Raw genomic sequence first — 21,033 nt, forward strand, 5'->3', positions numbered from 1 at the left:
CTGGTGGTTTGCTGTGCAATGTTTAAAAGTATATTTGTGTACTACAGGTAGCAGAAGGTTGGCATGCTTAATGGTGTTGGTGCAGGGGTCATTTTAATAAATTTACCAATTATAGCAACATTCAGGTTTATCTAGCCTGCAGCCAAAATCATTGCTGTTGTGATATATATATATTTTTTAGAACACATTACGGTTTCAACGCTTCACCCACTGTTGAAACCAGTCAGGGTAATTTGCAGAAAAATTACCTGTGCTGCATGTATTATAAACTAGGCAGCACAATTTAAACACAATGACACCTTGGACACAATGTTCCCAGACTAAAACCTATTTACTGTATGGGTTTAGAGGGCTTAGAGGTGTTTCTATGCCTGTCAAATATTTTCTTTTTGCCTTTTCCATTTTACTGCCATGGGTTAGTTAAGCTAATACAATTATGGCAGAATGAATAAGTAAACAGACGACTATGTATATACAGGTATATACGTCATTATTTTCATGCAGTATGACTGCACTTCACTTGTTATGACGCTAATATGAGCTCGAATGCAAAGGTTTTTCCACAAGAGCTTTATGTTTTTCTCACCAATTAGCCTGACGCCTGCAGAAGCTTGCAGTAATGCCCGCGTCACAGCGTATCTCCTGTTTTCTCTCTCACTGTGCTCCATATGTTTGCAGCAGCATGTTGTTTATCCCACATCTTCCCTCTATGTTTCTATCATGTGGCCCTGGCAGGGAGAGAGTATTTAGTGGGATTAGAGCTGCTGCTCTCTTCCTGTGGTGTCTCCTAACACACATAGCTGAGTCTAATCTGCTTACTATTGACTATATACCCAATAATCCCTTTATGGGGGAGACGAAACATTGCCCGGGATGTTTCTGCAACAAGGGGTTAACTAGCCTGTCATGTCGCCTTGCACGCTAAATCTCTGTACATTTTACTAGATGGCCATTTTATTGTATGTCATCCCCCCACCCACAAGTATGATGTGAATGCAAAATGTCCTCTGTGTGGATCAAATCAACATTATAAGATACAACGTACATATAATGTGGACAGGACCACAATGTAAACAAGGGCTATTTGTGTGTGCCCCGCACCGGAAGTGATGTAGTGTTGTTTCTGATGATCAGCGCTTGGATTAACAAATGAATATACTATATATTCTGAACATAAATAAGACTAATAACCCTGTGCGCGTGCTTGTGTAACACAGATATCATCTATGCTGTTTCTACAATGAAATGTCTATGGATGGTAGCCTCGGAAGCTAACCGATATAAAAAAGGTAAATAAATATAAAACAAAAAGAATTAATCAAATCTCGTGTTTCTCGTGGATGTCCCAGGTGCTTCTTTCTTTTTTTTATGATCAGTACTTTATTTTAGATTTTTTACAAACACATAAAACAGAGAACTTAAAATACGTACAAACACAAACAACAACAGCAGAGAACGTATTCAATTGGACAGACAAGATAGATAAGATAAACAGATAGAAAAAAAAAGAAAAATCAAATTAAAATTTGAAAATAGTTTACATTATTTACACGACCAAACGCAGCATCATCAAACTTATCATAATGTGTAGTAATACAATAAACAATCAAGAGGGCATTGCCTGACCATGGATCACACCAAGGGACCTGCAACATGACTAAGGAACACGTCCCACTTCAGATCATATTTATCCAACTGATTATTCATCTTAAAGGATAACCTCTCCAAAGCAGCCACAATACAGGTGCTTCTTTCTAATAATTTCTTCGGCCCAACAATTTTTTGTTTGTCATGAGTTGTCACCATCCAAGTTGGCTTTTTCCGAAACGTCTATGGGAAAATTGGAAATTCTCTTCCTGCTTGTCGTCATGACAGGGGGCGGGACTTCGACGCTCTATGCAACCCAAGTCATTTTGTGTCATTGAGGGGAAACAGCCCGGAACAAATCAACCATCGCAATGTGTACTGAGCTTGTAGATCGGTTATTCTCAGCATGCAACACTGTCGTAAACAACAGACTGAAGTACGCCATTGCACTCTGACATTGCACAGTGGAGATCGTCCTGCTCTGTATCCTGTACAGCTGTACGTCCCAGCAGGAGCTTTGAGACAGAACATTGTTCATTACGACGTAAATGGATCCTTGCAGACATGTTGGTATTAAAGATCGTACAAAACGAGAGCCTCCCGTGTGCTCGTACCTCCCTCAATCCCTCCTCCTCTCGTGTCTTCTTTCTCTCACACGCACGCTCTCTCTCACACACACACACACACACACAAACAAACACACACAGCCTTGTTTCTGATGTGCCAATGGTTGTTGATAATGAGATTCCTGCAGGATGGGGAACTCCAGGGAGACTGACTGACAGCCCACTTTAAACACCGCAGACGTCTTCTCTGCCTTCCTCAGTCCTCAGAGACACACAGGATGAAAGGAGAACACACACACACACACACACACACACACACATGCACGTGCACACACACGCGTGATGTAGACACAGACGCAGTCAAACAGGCAACAGAATACTTGTGGGTTGTGTCATTTGGTTGTAAGACAGCAGGACAGGGTGTTTTCAGAGGGTGTTGTCACGTATCGTGTTGGTGAAACCAATCCATGTACGATACCATTTCAAAAGGTGTCCCGCAAGGATAAATACTGGGCCCGATCCTTTTTTTATCTATATAAATAATATCACCTCATTTTTAGATAACTGTAGCTGTCATCTCTATGCAGATGACACAGTCATTTATTGTACTGCAGACTCTATACAAGTCGCAATAGAAAACCTACTGTGGTGTAATGTCATTACTTGGGTGAACACATTAATGATGGCGGCTTACTCAAGGGCCCGGCTGTTGATTATGGACAACAACTCAGAATGCTGAGGCGGAGTTCTGGGTGAACCAAATATTCCACATAGTAAGTGCAAGTATTGCCAGAATGTAGATGTGGGAAAAGGCCAAATTCTGTAACAAGGTCATCAAATGATTTTAGAGTATCTTCTTTGTATAAGTGGCCCAAAGTAAGAATTCCCTTATTCACCCATCCCTTCCCTAAAAATTGAACTTTATGCAATTTAGGATTCCGCCAAATACTTGATTCTGAGCTGAGGTATGGGTTTGTTTTGAAAATTCGACAAATCGTTTTCCATGTTTCTTGTAAATGGGAAATGACGGGGTGCGCTTGAGCCCGGGAAGCCTTTTTTGTGGATAAACCGATAAGAGGAGGAAGAGGGGAAAGAGCCAATTGTTCGATCTGATACCAGGGCGGTGCTCTCTCAGGGGGGAGAATGGTTATATATTGTTTAGAAACAGTGTTTAGTTATTACTGGTAACACTGAATCATCTGTGTTAATTTCATTCTGAGAGTGTCCAAAACAGAGTAGACGGGGTCCCCAGGTATAAAAATTGTGGTACCAAATGGAGGCCTGTGGCCTCCTTGAGAATCACTGTTGCACATACTATACAATACACCTTTATTTGCCTGCATGTGACTAGGCCTCTGTGTTTGTACAGTAACAGGGCCCTGGTTGAGGAAGAATTTAATTGTCTTAGAAACTTTCGGGTTACATTAACAGTCAGAATTTTGCTGTGTACTTGCTCCTGTCATGTCAGGTTGTCTCCTCCTATACTATATGCATAGGCTGCCTGCATGAGGGCCCAGGGGCCACATGCTAGAGGTGCCTCTATAAGATACGTGTCTCCCTTACAGATACAGCTTTGATGAAGTACTTTGTGCCAGAGAGGACAAACAGACCTCATTTCCTGTCACTGCCTTTAGACCTTGTCTCTTTTCCCATTTCCTGCCACTGTCCACAACACAATAATACCACTTCACCATACAACCAGCAAGTTCTATGTATTCTACTAGCATAGTGGTTCTTATGCACCTTTTATAACGTGATGGTCGTTCAGGCACGGCAATCTGCGGTTGTATAGTGTGCGTGGGGTGCGCCACGTGCGCACCTGCGTATGTGTGTGTTTTGAACGCGTGTAACATATTCATGCATGCGGAATCAGTGTGGTAAATCCAGTCTTCTTACGATTTTAATTTCAATTTGTCTTGGCATTTGAAGAAAAAGGGACACCTGTGTTAGCTCCCTCTCAGACACAGCAGCTCATTCCAAGGGCAAACTTTGGCTGAAACGGTGCACATGTTGGCTAAATCCTTTGCAATAACCATGACAAGATTAGTCAGAGCCGCTGGTTGCCAGTAGTCCAATGTACATTTACGAGTTGAGTCCTAATTCTGCTCCAGCACTGGAATTCAAACAAGAGAATGTTCCTCTTGGTGTTTATATGTGCTGATTAGGCACTGTAGCCAAAGCTCTTTCTCCCAGTTTGGGCCTCACGAGACTTGCAGTTAGGGCAATGCAAGATTATTGGATGATTGGTGTTTTCCTGCAGTTTTAAGTCCTTTTCCCCAGGTGAGGTGTGCAGTCTGAGGTAATAATCCTATCTAAATGGAAAACATGGCCTGGCCATAATCCAGCTGCCTCTCTGTTCCTTCAGTGTTTTGGTTAAACAATCTTCCATGGTAATGAAGTACTAATCTGCTCAGCTCTTTACACAAAGCACTCTCTCTCTAAGAGGCAGGTACACAACTGAATGCTATTTTCTCTGTTTGCTTGTTGTTGTTTTTTTTAAGAGGAAAGGCATTCTAATGTGTACTCACAAAGCAGACTGAAAGAGTTGTCCTGCAGGGCAAGGTGAAGCTACATACCTTCACAACATGTCATCCACAACGAAATGCTGTGATTTGTGCCTATACTGTCAGTGGTGGAAGAAGTTCTAGATTTGTTTAAGCAAGTATGCTAGATTTTCAAATAAAATGAAATAGAAACACTCGAGTAAAGTAAAAGCACCTATTTAAGTAAAGTGCATGCTCAAATGGACTTTGACGCTTGCTTGCCACCATTGCCTACAGTACATGCTCGGCATCTCTTAACCGAGCCTGTGAAATGTTTACCCCACAGGTCATCCTCCTCCCAGACCTATAGCACCCCATGCCTGCTTTTTTAATAGAACATTCAGTCTGTGACCAGCTTTTCCAATCATGTTCCTGGAGTAACACATACGCTCCCTGCCAGCACGCCGTGCACAGTAATCAGCAGCATCAAGCCGTCTAACTGTATTAACCTATTAAGACCTGGAACGCATCTGTGTCACCTCATTGCTTTTAACCACTGTAACCATTATTTAAAGCTTAAGCTGTTGAACAATAGCAGAACTACAAGCTCATAGCGTGGCACAGAGTGCAGCACTACAATCTTGTAGATCTGGTTTTTCTTATTGTGAAAACGTGCAAATCTTTGAACATAATTATTTCAACATTTTTTTCTCACATCAGATGGGCGTCGGCTGCAAATTCATTATAATCTTTGGGGTCCTTGACACGAAATAGTTTGAGAACCACTGACATAGAAATATAGGTTTTTTTCCAGAAAACTGTCATGATTTACAGTAGAAGACATTTGAAGAATCTATAGACTCGGGTCTAACTGTATTAATCCATTTGCACTTTCCACCGTTGATTAGAGCTGGTGTGAGACGTGACGGTGGCTGGCTGGTGTAGGGCAGCCGTGGCCTGAGGTGGCAGTGAGAGGTTTCATACCCAGCCACACACACACATTCACATTATGATTTATTACCCCCTTAACACACACACACACACACACACACACACACATACACACTCTGTCTACGCATGCACAAACACATGAGCAAGCATACCGTACATACGGTAATAGATGCATAGTACAAAACATACGCATGCATGCACGCAGGTACAACTACATCACCAAAACAGTGTCACGCACGCACGCATGCATGCACACACGCAAACATGTGCATACACACACACGCACGTGCGTGCGTGCGCACACACACAAATTGTGAAAAACAACAACTGCTGGAATAGGCTGTGACACCAATGTGTGTGTGACGCATGAATCCTTACGTGAAAATGTGAGTAGTCTTGTGTGCAGGTATTCGTGTGCATGCACGCAGTGTAATAAATCACAATCTGAATGTGTGTGTTCATGTGTGAGTGAACTATATCAGACAAAGTGAGAGGGATTTTAATATTTTCTCCCCTGCAAAGCTTCCCTAAAGCGCCATATGTGATTCTAAAGTGGGCACGTTCAATTTACCCACGATCTGCTCACTTTGACGATATATGCAGGGGCTCAGTCGAAGATGATGTGATTTTGCTGATGAGAAGAACAAACTGAATAGCAATAAGGAAGTTATTAAGTGGTGACATCCCTCCAGAAGCTTGTCTCATCTCTCTACATCTTCACCTCTGAGGACCGTAGTATGTGCATGTGTGGGTTGGTGTGTGTGTGTGTGTGTGTGTGTGTGTGTGTGTGTGTGTGTGTGTGTGTGTGTGTGTGTGTGTGTGTGTGTGTGTGTGTGTGTGTGTGTGTGTGTGTGTGTGCGTGTGCGTGTGCGTTTGTGGACAGAACACGGTTCACACTTTAATATCTCCACAGTAATAGAGCATGGCTGATAAGAGCACGGAGGGAAAGGATCAGGAATCCCATACAGTGGAGAGTGCCAGTCCATTGCAAGTGTGGCAGAGGTCACAGTCAATTTCAAAGCGTAGCGGGTCCTGCGTATTAGTGTGGATAGACGCCAGGCCCTTGTGTTCTCTACACAGGTCCCATGCCCTGGAGGGGCAGTATCCTGTGTTCTCTAATCTCTATCATACATGGAGGTGCAGCATCCTGTGTTCACTATCATACAGGTCCCATGCTCTGGGGGGGCAGCATCCTGTGTTCTCTATCATACAGGTCCCATTTTTTACTTCTACTTGTAACGGAGTAGTTCATTGCAGTATTGATGCTTTTACTTAAGTAAAACAATTGAGGACCTTTCCCACCACTGGCTTATTGAGAAGAAAGAATAGCAGCACAGAGGCTTGGTATATGTTTATTGACAATGTTTACATGTAGAGAACAATGCATGCACATAGTTATACATCACCATCAAAAGGATAAATGCAAGAAAGCCAACGGCTTATTTCCATTGCAGTCCCTTATTTGAAAATGAAACACAACAATGAATGTGTGAGTGTATGAGTGAGCGTGTCCATGTGAGTGTTTTAGGAATGTGTTATAATATAATATAATAATTATTATGTTATTATTATAATTATTTTTGTGTGTGTGTGTGTGTGTGTGTGTGTTTCTTGTGTGAGTGTATGTGTGCGTGTGCTATGTGTACACAAGAGACAATGGGTACATAACACACATCAGGGGGATATGCAATAGTAAAAAGATAATTTTAATTAATAGAAGAAAAAGAAAAGGACATTTACAAATTAGATGGACTGTGGCACCTGAAACCGAAGATAGGTTAGGATGTATCCTGCTTAGCCATGCACTGAAGTTTATCTTAAGTTTAAGTTAGGTCCAGCTGTTAGTCAGCTATATCTTCAGGGAGGACTTAAAAGTGATAATGGAGCTGGTAGTTTTAAGCTTTTTGGGCATCTGGTGACATCTCTAATGATTATTCATGTCTGTCTGTCTGTCTGTCTGTCTGTCTGTCTCTCTGTCTCTCTCTCTCTCTCTCCCCCCCCCCCTCCCCTTTTTTCCTTTAGATTCATGTGCACTGTCATCAACCTACTGGTTTTCTTTTTTCTGCTACAGTTGACACGAGGATTCCCCCTTTAATAAGAATGCCTCTCCTTGTCTCTTGTCTCTCCTCTCCCTTCGTCTCCTCTCTCCTCCCCTCTAATCCTTGACTATGCTGTCACCAGAAAGCTCACAATAATGTGGTCTCTTTCCTTACACAGTCTGTTTCAAGGTCTCTGGAGCTAGCTAACTAATACTTGACATTGTCGATGAGCAGCTGTTTGACATTGAGGCAGGGCAACGACCGCAATCCAAAGTCACCATAGCCCATGTTAGTTAGAGTGCTATCTAGTTGTCAGTCAGAGCTGTGGTGGGGCAAGCTAGCAGTCAGTGGTAATTGATGTGAGCAAAGCTGACATCCTGGGCAGAGCGCTTCAGGTTGGTCTCCGACTGGGACCGAGCAGCCCATCATTGCTAGTTATTAAGCAACTTGCGCTTGGCTGCACTCACTCAGAGGGCAAAAGCCTGTTGCTAGGTGTGTGTGTGTGTGTGTGTGTGTGTGTGTGTGTGTGTGTCAGTGGTTATGTGTGTTGATATGCACATTTAAGGGCCATGAAACCCTATATTTGTTGTGTGTAAAAAAAAAGCACACTACAGTACATACATGTTGACCTGATAGAGATATAGTATACACTGTAATTTAAGAAACGCAGCTGCAGCTAAACATTTACAGTATAATGAGTGTTAGGTGTGCAAGAATGAACAATAGGCTACTGTTGACACAATTGCGTGCCCCAGGTACACCAATGGCCAAGTCAAATTATCAAGGCACACCTGTATTTACAGTGAAAATATCTGGCATACAAGCATGTTAATAATAATTTTGTATAGTTGCAATGGCTGATGTGGTTAGTTCCTATTGGATGTATTGGGAATAACAAGTAACAAGGCTGTGTACGTACACTAATCTGTTTTTCTGGATGTGTGCCCAATGCTTTTTGGATGACATTTTGATGTGGTTGCAGCAACTTTCCGAAGAAAAGCCAAATAGGATAATATAGAGGCATGAGAAATAAATGTACCTGTACCAGCATGACCTCTTACAGTAATCTAAAAGAACTGTTTCTACTTTGAAACGCAACTTGCACATACTTTTTTTTTTAATATAAATATATAATTTAACAGCACATGACATCGAATGGCAGTGTTTGGCCTCTGCTATTTATCTTTGTAATGTGTCACTTTGTTGAAAGGTTGCAATACTTCCAGCATGTTCTAAGCTTCAGGCTTGTTAGACTCTGGAAGGCTCGTCTGAGGACGACCTAGAGAGAGAGACCATATTCCTGGTAGCCATTTAGCTCTTATTCAATACTGTTGAACAGTATTATGATCAATGGAAGGTCTTGTCATTTATGCAGTACCCGTTGTACTTGTTGTCAGAGTATCCGCTGTATTTGTTCTTTGGGTAGGCTACCCAGTGTGGTACCTACTACCATACAACCGATCGACTAAATATGGAGATAAAGGGATCGCTGATGTTGTCAAAAACATAGTGTTCATGATGTACAATGTAGTGATTACGGCATTATGGCTGGGACTGTCACACACACAGGCACACACACATCAATCATATTGCAGTTGATTGGTTGCGGTTGTTGTGATTTGGTGTTGCCTTGGTGGTCTGTATGTTTTGGCTATGGAGTTGGAGGGGGATGGTATTACTAATGGTAGTCATGGTGATGACTAATTGACATCAGCCCCATGGACCTCACCAACGTGATGGAATAGGACAGGTGTAGGCACCTCACTCTTACTGTTCCACTCTTCTCCCTCTCTCACCCTCCCTCTCAATGTATCTCTCACACCCTCTCTCCCTCTCTTCTCACTTTTGTTAGGGTAAATCCCTGGTGCCTTCTCAGATTCCGATTCAAATGTATTGTCACATCACAGCTTTACAGGTGTGAAAAAAGTGGTTGAAATTGTCTGTCGTATCAGCTCCCATCATTTGCAGCTCCTGAAATAAATCAAGGGGGAAACGGTAAAGAAAGAAAGAAAATACGTTATAAGTCAAATATCCTAACATCCATGCATGGTTAAGTTTAGCAGATATAGAAACAGTCCGTTGTGCCTTTAGACTTGTGTGCAGGTGAGACATCACTTAATAGCAGTTACCATAGAGATAGCATCTACTTTTATAAACACATTTGTTTTATTCCTGTGGGGTGGCCTGTGTTGACAGGGAAGCCTGGCAGCACACAGGACTCAACAATCTGACATTTCTAACCTACAGAATGGCACTGAAAACATAGAATACGGTTGTGTATGTGACAGGAAACTCCAGATAAACTTACCAACAAACTCAGGTAAACTCCCGTAATGTACCAGCACCCCTGTATATTACTGTATTTTACACAATTATGCCTGCTAAACTTGAGGTTTACGGGCAAATCCAGTTAACCCCTCTTTTCACGCAGTGTGGATCTGTCCGTGGTGCTGAAAACTATTCCTCGTTTCAGAGCTAGTCTGAATTGAGCTGACCATGGTCCTGAACCCTATGGAATGGAGCTATCCATGGTGCTGAACACAACAGTGTCACCCTCTTTCCAGTGAGTGAATGGAGCTGCTTATGATCCTGAGCTAGAGTAGTGGTTATCAACATGGAAGTCAAATATCTTTCAGGATTTCGCCAAATGTGCTAAAAAGAAGAAGAAAATCTTAAAAAAAGAAAAGAAAAACAGTCAATTTGCAGTTTTCTCTGCAGTTAATATTTCAGGATAAACACAATCTAGAGAATTTAATTTAGGCCGAATATTTTGGGGCAAGAGAGAGTGAGGAAGATTCTGTGGGGATACGCACACGCCTGTCTGGGCACACTGAGACAGACCCATCACATGCGGCAGACATGCATGCAAAACTGACTCACTGATTCACTTTGCTCCATATACTTAACTTAATTTGCTTAATTTTATAAAAGTTTAAGAACCTTTCTTATGATAACGGCGAAATGGTAAAGAGAGCACTGTTTACTCTGTCGCTGCAACATGGTGGCTCCCTACACCTGGAACGGTGGATGCATCTTTCTGTTAACAGTAAGATCTAAAAATACCACAAACCTGACACCCCACAAATGAAAAACTGAAATTGGGTAAGAACATTCCCACACAGTTACAAAGCAACACAAATACTAGCAGTGTGTTTTCAATATTCACCATCCGTGTTATGATGAGCCTTAGGAAGATGTGCATATTCTTCTCTCTGACACACAGACGCTTTGAGTAGGTTATAATTACTCTTAAGCTTGTCAAAATCCCTGTTTAAGGAAATGTACCAACTGCACTGTATATTAAAGTCATAACCTGTATATTTAGTTATGTATAAGGGTACAGTTTATAGTTAGTTTTTATTAACCTAGCGGTCAGCATGTGTGCACCCACACATGCCGACTGCCAGCGCATGCACATGTTGTTCAGTGTGCGTGCGTGGGTGTTGGTTCAGTGTGTTCATATGATGTTAGATCAGTGAGTTGTGAAGGAGTTTTTTGGGGGTCACCAACCAAATAGATTGAGAACCGCTGAGCTGTGGAGCGTGAGACTCTCCCTCTTTGTCTCTATGGACTGCATGTGCGTCCCTGTGTGGTTCCTCCATCCCCCACAGTAGAGTACAATGTAGTGTTATGAATATTAACACAGGCATAGCCTTACAGTAGGGAAGCCCTGGAATCCTCCATGAATATTGATGAGGGGTCCCTCATGAGACTCTGAAATATCCGCTTTGTAGCCTATATTCAAAACAGCCTCCTATGTCAGTGAGCCATATCAACGTTACCTTAATGGGAGTTTCGTCATGAGAATGGGGTTTACGGAGGGAAAAATTGGGATCATGTGCTTTGGGCATTATAGGCTTATTGCGCAATCGTTCAGGTGGCATCAACTGGCCTGCGGGTGCCCCCTGGACTTTCCAAGCTTCTGAATAGCACGCCCTGGCCGGTCTGTCAAAGGGACGGTGGGCACCCCCGCTGAATGCCGGTATAGGCTTTTCCCAATGCAAATCCCAGCCCCTTTTAATGAATATTAATGCTGGCACCTCCATTAGCTTGTGGAAATATTCATGGCCATTCTGGTGCTAAAAGAGTCAGTGAGTATAATATGATCTGCTCCTAATGCTTTTCCATATGGCTCCCCTATTTGTGTGGTATGATTGGAGCACATGTTGTAATGTATAGCCTAGGTCTACCTAAGAAAAAGAAAAATGTCATTTATGCAGTACCCGTTGTACTTGTTGTCAGAGTATCCGCTGTATTTGTTCTTTGGGTAGGCTACCCAGTGTGGTACCTACTACCATACAACCGATCGACTAAATATGGAGATAAAGGGATCGCTGATGTTGTCAAAAACATAGTGTTCATGATGTACAATGTAGTGATTACGGCATTATGGCTGGGACTGTCACACACACAGGCACACACACATCAATCATATTGCAGTTGATTGGTTGCGGTTGTTGTGATTTGGTGTTGCCTTGGTGGTCTGTATGTTTTGGCTATGGAGTTGGAAAAAATCACACACAAAGGGTACATACATAGGCTATAAATTCACAGACTTTTTGGTGCACTTGATGCAGGTGACAACAAGGTCTCTGTGACAAAATAGCACTTCCAGAGAAAGGAGCTACTGTGTTTGAAGGTGACTTTTCACACACAAACACACACACACACACACACACACACACACACACACACACACACACACACACACACACACACAGTCCATCCATTGTTGATATATCCAGCGTCTCATGTGGGCTCAGTGAAGTGTGAAGAGCCCACCTCTCCCCTCTCAGAGAGCAGGCAGGCTGCAGTGGCCTTGGTCTTGGCTTTGGATCCGTGACGCCACTCCAAGTCCTGTCACTCAGCCTCCACTGTCTTCCATGGTTGAGAGAGGCAGGACAGCAGAGCAGATTTCTCCGTGTTTTCTACACTGGCGAAGGTAGTGGCTGCCAGCAAACATCAGCACAACGGCTCCGGAAGGCTGTTGACTCCCCTTTCATTATTGCCAACCAAACAACTTGTTTTGGAAAGAGGGTGTGTGTGTGTGTGTGTGTGTGTGTGTGTGTGTGTGTGTGTGTGTGTGTGTGTGTGTGTGTGTGTGTGTGTGTGTGTGTGTGTGTGTGTGTGTGTGTGTGTGTGTGCGTGTGTGTGTGCGTGTGCGTGTGCGCGTGTGCGCGCCTAGAGCACAGACTGTTATCCAATAACCAAGGGTGCACCCATGGCTTCCTGTGAGGTTAGGGTCAGGTTAGGGTTTGGGATATAGTGTTAGTAGTGGTGGTGCTAACGGGAGGTTAGGGTCAGGTTAGGGTTTGATATAGTGTTAGTAGTGGTGGTGCTAACGGGAGGTTAGGGTCAGGTTAGGGTTTGATATAGTGTTAGTAGTGGTGGTGCTAACGGCTTCCTGTGAGGTTAGGGTCAGGTTAGGGTTTGATATAGTGTTAGTAGTGGTGGTGCTAACGGCTTCCTGTGAGGTTAGGGTCAGGTTAGGGTTTGGATATAGTGTTAGTAGTGGTGGTGCTAACGGGAGGTCGGACCAATGCCACGCTACCAAAATGACATGCTGGACCCCTGATAAAAGAGAGGGCTTTTTTATGTCACTCCTTTTTACTGTGTTTTTTTATTTATTTTTATCCCTATTCTCTATTGCTTTCTCCCAACCTGGCCTGCTCCCCTTTAGATACATAATTGGAAATGTCTTGTGCTTGGCGTCGACTGACTCAGAGTGACTGACAATACAGCATCCATGTTCTGTGGAGCATGGTGGAGGGAAATGGAGCATTGTCTCATGTAGGTGGAGGCGAGCGCCGAGCGTGGTCTGGGGACTTATCTAAATTGAATATCTGCCTTGTTTTTTAGGCCTATAATGAGAATGACACAGTGAGCATTGGGGTCTTTTGCACCAACGACAGCCCTCTTCTTTTTGAAAAAGTGACAGATAACATGGAATGGGATTCATGAAAGCACTTCACAATCCTCCATGGGAATATTCCAACTTAACAATATATATTATTACAGAAACAGTGTGTGTACATCCAATTCTGGGAGACTTTCAGCACTTTCTGATGAGGCCACTGTTGCGAGAATGGGATTCTTACAATAGGGCTGGGCAACACAGGTAGACAGGCTTACAAAGATTATCAGCCTTTCAGTTGGCGACCCTTGGGTCACATGCTGAGAATCTATTGGACAATCCATCTCAATGTACTGAACCATCAAAGTGGTTAGTGTGTGAACTCACTTTCGATGCAGTTTTTGTTAAAACTGATTTCCAGTAAGGACAATTTGAAACCGCTGCATCTTTCAACATAACTGATAGAAGCAAGTGCAAAGTCACAATGTTTCTTGAATATTAAGGCTAAGTTTATATCTTCATTTGATCATTTGATAACCGTATATACTGTATGTCATATAGCTAGCTGTGGAGTTTTTCCATAGGCCATTCATCTTTGTTAAGTCCAGCACCCTCTCAAGATGACAATGGCACTGCAGGACTAATAACACTTTCTTCTAGATCTTGTTTTGCCTGGCTGCTTCATCCCAGATAGAAAATGTTATTGAATTGGTTCGTTCCTTTAACCTTGGCTTCTGATAATGTCGTCTTTCAAAGGAAATTCAAGTTGGTCACAAGATCAATTGAGATATGAGGGCGAGAAGGTATAAGCGCCGTTAGTATATCAGCCTTGTTCTGTGCAGTCTTAAAAGCCACCGTGGTCATCCATTTTATTCAATTCATATCATATTGCACCATCACTGAGGATCCAATAAAGTTTCTCATGAAATATTATTCCTTTGCAAAGTATGCTGCATGGTACTGTAAAGAGCACTGCTGCTCTTCCCATCCTTTGGGGGACCAGGGGACATTTGAACCGCAATGGAAATATCGATGTAAAGAAAACACGTCAGTCCAGAAACAAGGGCCATGCGTATAATGAGCAGACGGATGGTCTTAAGGAGAATACTAAGTGTGGTGATGACAGACATGTTGACAGACTGGTACAGACCCTGCCACTCAGGAGACCATGGGGAGAGGACAGGGCAGACTATATCACTGTCAGTGCTCCACACCCATCTATACCCCCCTCCTACAAGCACACACACACACACACCCTTATAGGCACGACCTTTCAACCACCAGAGAGCAGTTTTCACGTCAGTACTGACCTACTTGTGATTGTCAGAGTTGCTGTGTTGTTGTTATCTGAATGTAGTTAAACGGAGCCAGTGTTTTGTGTCTGATGCAAAAGCCTTTACACAGGTTCCATTCCAAATTTCATCCCAGATTAATTCAAATGATCTGTGCCAGATGAGCACCCAATTGGATTTCCCAAGCATAACCCCCAGTTAATTGCCTTCCCCTTTCTCTAGGTTTGAAACATTCAGGAGATTGTTTTCGTTCTTTCTTTTCTGCACTCAGCCCCCCTTTCCCTTCACCTAAAAAAAAGAAAGAATTGGAAGATAAATGCGCTAAGTGCGCTCGCACGACTTCTCCACTAACGAGATTCCTAATTAACACTAGCTGGAGCAGAGAAGGTGAGAAGCTCTGGCTGGGAATAGAAGTGCTAAATCTCACAAGTTCCTCTACTTCTCTCTCGATGCTATACATGAGGCTTTACATGTACACATACAGTACACAAGCTTGCCATGAATTTAACCCTATTGTGGGAGCATACCTGCCCAATGTGATGTCCAAAGGGATGTTGACATCCAAATTGACCTCAGAAACGGTTTAAACAGACGATTGCAATGACTGAATGTTTTTGAGCGTGTCCAAATGTACATTTACACCGATGACCAGATGAGCCCAGCACACAGGCCAAAGCAAGCCCTCCTTCCATTGTGGGTCTAAAGCTCAAGGTCGTGCATCTCTCCATGTGTCTGGCGGAGGGAGAATAGGAGACCGTCAGCTCTTATATCTCTGATGGTAGACTAATGTGATAGAGCCGAGCCGTAGCAGAGCACGGCTATATTTAGGCCACTTTGGTTCCGGTGACCAAGGCCTTTAGATCCACTACAGTCCCTCAGAGCGTTCACTTAAGTTCAGCCTCCGGAGGTACAGGATCTCACTGTTATCCTTCAGGGAGGTATTATACCGGTGGATGCTGCATCTTCAATGAGAAACAGACACTAATATTCCTCTCATTGCTCCATCTAATGAAATATAGAAATGGAAGAACCTGCTGCAGTACACATCTGCTGTTCTTTTCCTCGCCGCTCTGTCCTGTTATTGTGTTTTGCTGCTCGTTGTCTGTTTGTGTTGTTAGATGTGATGCTGCATGAATGGCTAAGCTGTTATGGTTATCTATGCTCCTGAGCCTGGTTGTGTATTTGCAAATTCACATCACTGGTAAAAGGAATCCAACAGCTCTAATAATTCAGACACGTGGCCTTCTGGACATACATCCTTTACTCTAGCCTTTCTGCCTTTCTGTATTCCTATATGAATGTGATATTACAGTATGTTCTGTAGCAGATAATATGTAATTATGAGATACCACGGTCAAGATGCCCATTGGTATGTATGCCTCTTTGATTATGCAATAACCTTTTTACCCGTTGGCAGAGTACCCTTTGTACCCAGAATTCTCAGATATCAGTCGAACAGTTTTGGAGATATACAGGAGACTCACTGACACACTATGTACCATGAGTCATGACATCATATGGATGACATAAGATATTTATATTTGGGGAATTGTGGATTTTTTGAGGTCCTCAGTGACACATCATTGAAGCCAATCGATCAGGTGGTTCTCGAGATATGCGGGGTGCACGCAAGCCCCCCGCATTTCTAGATAGAAGTGTGCAATATGTGTACCTAGGTGCGTTTGCCCTCCACTTCCCTTCTCCCGAGCTCCAGTGTCTGCTAGCAAGCCCTCTGCGAAGGTCATCAGTGGAATTGGAAAGTGCACTTTGCAGAGACAAACAGATGCAGAGTACAGATAGGCCAGTGTTTATCTAATCTTGTATCGGTCCGCTGTAACGAAGTACAAACACAAAGTCCTCTTGCAATCAGATGAGAGCTTAGAAGCTTTTTTAGCCAGTCAAGGACTTGATATATACGAGTCCAGGAAGTTGGTTCAGGGGGTGCTGATCGTAAAAAGCCTAGCTATTGTCTGAAAAGATACTTATATCTAGAGACTTCCAACACCTATTCTAGTTGAACACCGACAGTGCTTCCTCTCCTCTCCTCTCCTCTCCTCTCCTCTCCTCTCCTCTCCTCTCCTCTCCTCTCCTCTCCTCTCCTCTCCTCTCCTCTCCTCTCCTCTCCTCTCACCACACCTCATCACTCTGCCTCAGCTCCTCAGATTTTACCCCCTGTTAAGCAAATGAGTGCTCCAGAAATTGACTGCAATTTCCCCCTGCTTGCAGAGGCCCCTGAGTGATTGTGTGCTAGTCTGGAGCTGGTAGCTGAGTCCCAGCCGCTCTGTGGGCTGAATAATGATGGTGGCACATTGACTGAGGTCTTAAATTAAGAGTACTTATCTTAATTGAACATCTGAAATAATGTTTTATTTACAACAAAGGGAAGGTGGTGCAGAAATGAAGTGGACTGCACTGAGCTCACAGCAACCAGAGAGAGAGGCAGTCAGTAAATACTGACTGCCTCTCTCTCTGGTTGCTGTGGTTTACATTTCTGATGAGCTTCTTATAGGTTTGATCACACTGGAGACATGTCAGGTCAACACAGGTTCAATTAAAAGGTGATCATTTCGCTGGACAAAACAATTTGGTTTGGTTGTCTTTATTGTTGCTCATTAAAACAATTACTATATTGTATATTGTTTGTAATGGTCATGCACAGCACACATCACACACCTACAGAGATTGAAGCGTAGCACCGAGTTCGAGCCCCGAGATCGGCAATCTTTGGGCCACTGAGCTGGTGAAGTGCGAGATTGGGCGAGTTACATTTATGGTCACAGAGCGCCTAGGACGAGATCGAACAAGTCGAGTGCTTGTGATGAAAAGGAAAGTCAATAACGAATGCCCCGGAAATGATTCTGTGTCACCGGAAATTGACCAAATCAGCTGGAAGCGGCTTCAAAGTAAGGGCCATACCGCCGTAAAGGCTGGTGTTCTGCGACAAACCTTTTTTTGTTTTTAGCACACAGTGGGAGGAGCATACACAACAGGATTTATATATGTGTGCATGCTTTTGAGAGTGATGGAAATTGTAAATACAGAGTAACAGACAGACAGAGAAAGTTGGCCGACAGTGTCCATCCCTCTCTCTTGATTATAAACAGTTTTATTTCCTCCACAGCACTAATCAGTTTCATTGTTACAGTTGCTATGATTGGCTTCGCATCACAGAACTCCTCTAGGTCTTAAATTAAAGGAGAATTCCGGACTAGGCATTTTCTTACCCGTTTGTTCGGGGATGTAACAACATCAGATTAAGGTAAGAAAATGCCTTGTCCGGAATTCTCCTAAGGGATATTTCACGTTCAAACATGTTTGAAAGTGAAATATGATATCCCTTTAAGTCATAAGTCCTGGTACTTAAGACACGCAGAATAGGGCCCTCGGTCGATCAATGCTGTGTATTTCTACCAATACTACTGCGCCTCAGTTGAGGCCTTCACACGCATGCATCTATAGTATTTCCTCTCGTACAACAGTACGTATACGTGCACGAGAACAAGTGCACGCACTGTGATTGTGGAACTCTGTCATAACTTAACTCTGTACAGCTCCTGGAAGAAAGTGAACTTTTTAGCAGGTGTGTGTGTGTGTGTGTGTGCATACAGGGTCATTGTCCATTACTGTTTATCGTGTACATTACGCATTGTTTTTTATTCTCCTCCTAGAGTGTGGTGTGTGTGTATATCTGTGTGGGTGTGTTTGCGTCCTCGCACACATACTCTATACCTGTGCGTGTGCGCGTGTGGCTGCTCTCCAGTCATGCATGCCATCTGCCGCCTCTGCAGGCGGCGTCACCCAGAGCCTGATGTTGTTGATGCATCATCACACTCCGCTCCATCACCTGTCCCATGCTATTACCACACAGCACACTGACTAATGAACCTATCGGATGCAACGCCCCACCCCCCGTCCAGGCATCACATCACCCGTGGAAATGTGTGTTGTTGCCGTCTCGGAATCCTTATCCTCCAGTGGAATGGAAAATATTGATAGTTTTGTCGCCGAGACTTCTGACCTCTAAGCGTTCGCTTAGTGGTGTGGTGTTGTTTTTCTTCCTCATCGCCCGTGTTTTCCATTTTTCCATTTCCCCGTCCGTGGTGAGATCAAACAGGCAATTAGAAGTGCTGCTGCTCACTAATGTTCTCTCATATTCAGTCAGAAGTCTCTGTATGTGTGTGTGTGTGTGTGTGTGTGTGTGTGCGTGTGCGTGTGTGCGTGGGCTAAGAGATACTATCATACTATATATAATGGATGGATGTCTCTCCCTGTCTCTACCACTTTGCCTTGGGAGCCTCTGAGTTCAACGTCTAACTTAGTAGATCAATACAGAGCGGGGTCTGTGTACTGTCAGTCACAGTGCTGGACTTCCTGACCGCTGGCTCCATGCTGTCTTCAGCAGGACGTGGAGAGGAGAGCGGGTCACTTGGGGCAGGAGGACAGGACCTCTCAGACTTTCTCTGAAAAGTGTTTTTTTCCCCCTGCTGCAACCTATGGGTCTCTCTTACTGCATGGTGCTCGTGTACCTCTTCTCACTTCCCCTCCTCTCCTCAGTCAGGTTTGCCGCACGGGTCATGCCTGCTGTTTCTCCAACAACGACCTTCTTGGCATTCATATACAGTTGCAGGCATTCACACATGGGAGCTGCCCAGCATAGCAACATTCTTCTATTGTTGGCCACTGAGCAGCTCCACTGGAGCAGGTGGGGGTTATGTGACTAGTCAAGGGCACCTCCGTGGTAGTTGTTGAGGAGGAGGGGAGAGCATTTCATCAACCCCCCCCACCCCCTTGCGGCGCTCTAATTTCCCATGCGGGTCCAGACATGAGATTTGAACCAGCAACCACTCTGTCTTAAAGTATATCCCTATAACCCCTGTGTCTGCGCGAATCAGCGTAGGTCCTCACAACACTAGGGGACAGTTGTGGTGGTTCCATGTCTTCACACGTCCAATGGTGAAGTGCTGCTGTACTTCATGGAGCAAAATGTTAGTTAGTTCCAAACCACTTCTAATTAACCTCTAATACGCTCTCTATTAATGTCACAGATGGAGAGAATAGGGAAAGTGCAGAGAGAGAGAAAGAGAGAGAGAGCACTTTCAAGCTTTTATTTCACTCTGGAGTTTGATATACACTCTCCTTGCCTCACCTCCCTCCCCCCCTCCTCTCTCTCTCTCTCTCTCTCTCTCTCTTTCTCTCTCTCTCTCACACACACACACCCGTCTCTTCTCATGTCAGGTGGGCTGTTTGACGGCAGGTAGATATGACATTCTATGTCAGATCAGTCCACAGAACTGCCTCTTTAGAATGCCTCAGCTAATTAACTAGCTGATATCACCAGTACACGCATGCACACACGCCGTTGCACGCACGCTCTACGCTCTAGAGTTAAAGCTGCAATCCAAAACTTCCATGTCCTAGCTGGGATTCAAACTCTTGTTTCCTGCGAGAGACAGACATTTCTGACGATCTTCCAGGACAGAATCCTAGCCATGGTAGATATTGTGCTTATGATCTTCAGCCAGTACTACTTGTCAACCAGTCAGTGATTGGTTGACACCAATGTCTAAATGTCTCAATGGAAGTGTATAGGAGACCACCTCCAACCACTGCAGATAGCATAACATACTACACTATAATACTATAGTATATACTATAATAATTATTGTAACCATTCTGTATTGTAGTACATAGTTTTATTCATAACAAAAAGGTTTGAGATTGCAGCTTTAACATAACACTGAGGATTTGACTGTGCCTGAACGTTTTCTCTCTATTTGCTCCATTCTACTCACAGTGCTGTGCGTCATGCAGACTGGCTGTCTTGCGGCACAGTGTACTGCGGTCTATACAGACACACGGGGCACACTGCAACGCCTCATCTCCATCTTGCCCGTAAAACACTCCTGACTTTTAATATCCCGCGGTCCAGCCAACCGTGCACTTCCTAAGCATGATGGTGCTGATTGGAGTCAAACACCGACCGCCAACACACTAGCAATGATAACAATAACGATGGGGACAAGGTGGGGGCCACCGAGGTACAGATAAAAGGACAAACAGTTTTGTTCCCCTCCCTGTTGATTTATTTGTTTTCCATTCCTCGCCTCCCCCCCACACACACGCACTCCCCTGGCCGCTTTACATAATGTTGATTTCCACGGTCCGAATAGACTGCGATGATGAATCTCTCTGGACTTTTATGTGCTTTTGATGGATGGTGCAGGCGACACAGAGACACAGAGAAACAATGTGTTGTTTCAT

The 21,033-nt window shown here is 43.8% G+C and overlaps 1 protein-coding gene across 1 annotated transcript in view; it reads left to right on the forward strand.

Annotated features, from left to right (window-relative positions):
* Positions 1 to 21,033, forward strand: part of agbl4 (AGBL carboxypeptidase 4) — a 360,772-nt gene that overhangs the window by 71,366 nt on the left and 268,373 nt on the right. The gene's annotated exons all lie outside the window — the stretch shown is intronic.

The sequence above is a fragment of the Protomyctophum bolini genome (genome assembly GCF_963924005.1).
Source record: "Protomyctophum bolini genome assembly, chromosome: 8".
Classification (NCBI taxonomy): domain Eukaryota; kingdom Metazoa; phylum Chordata; class Actinopteri; order Myctophiformes; family Myctophidae; genus Protomyctophum; species Protomyctophum bolini.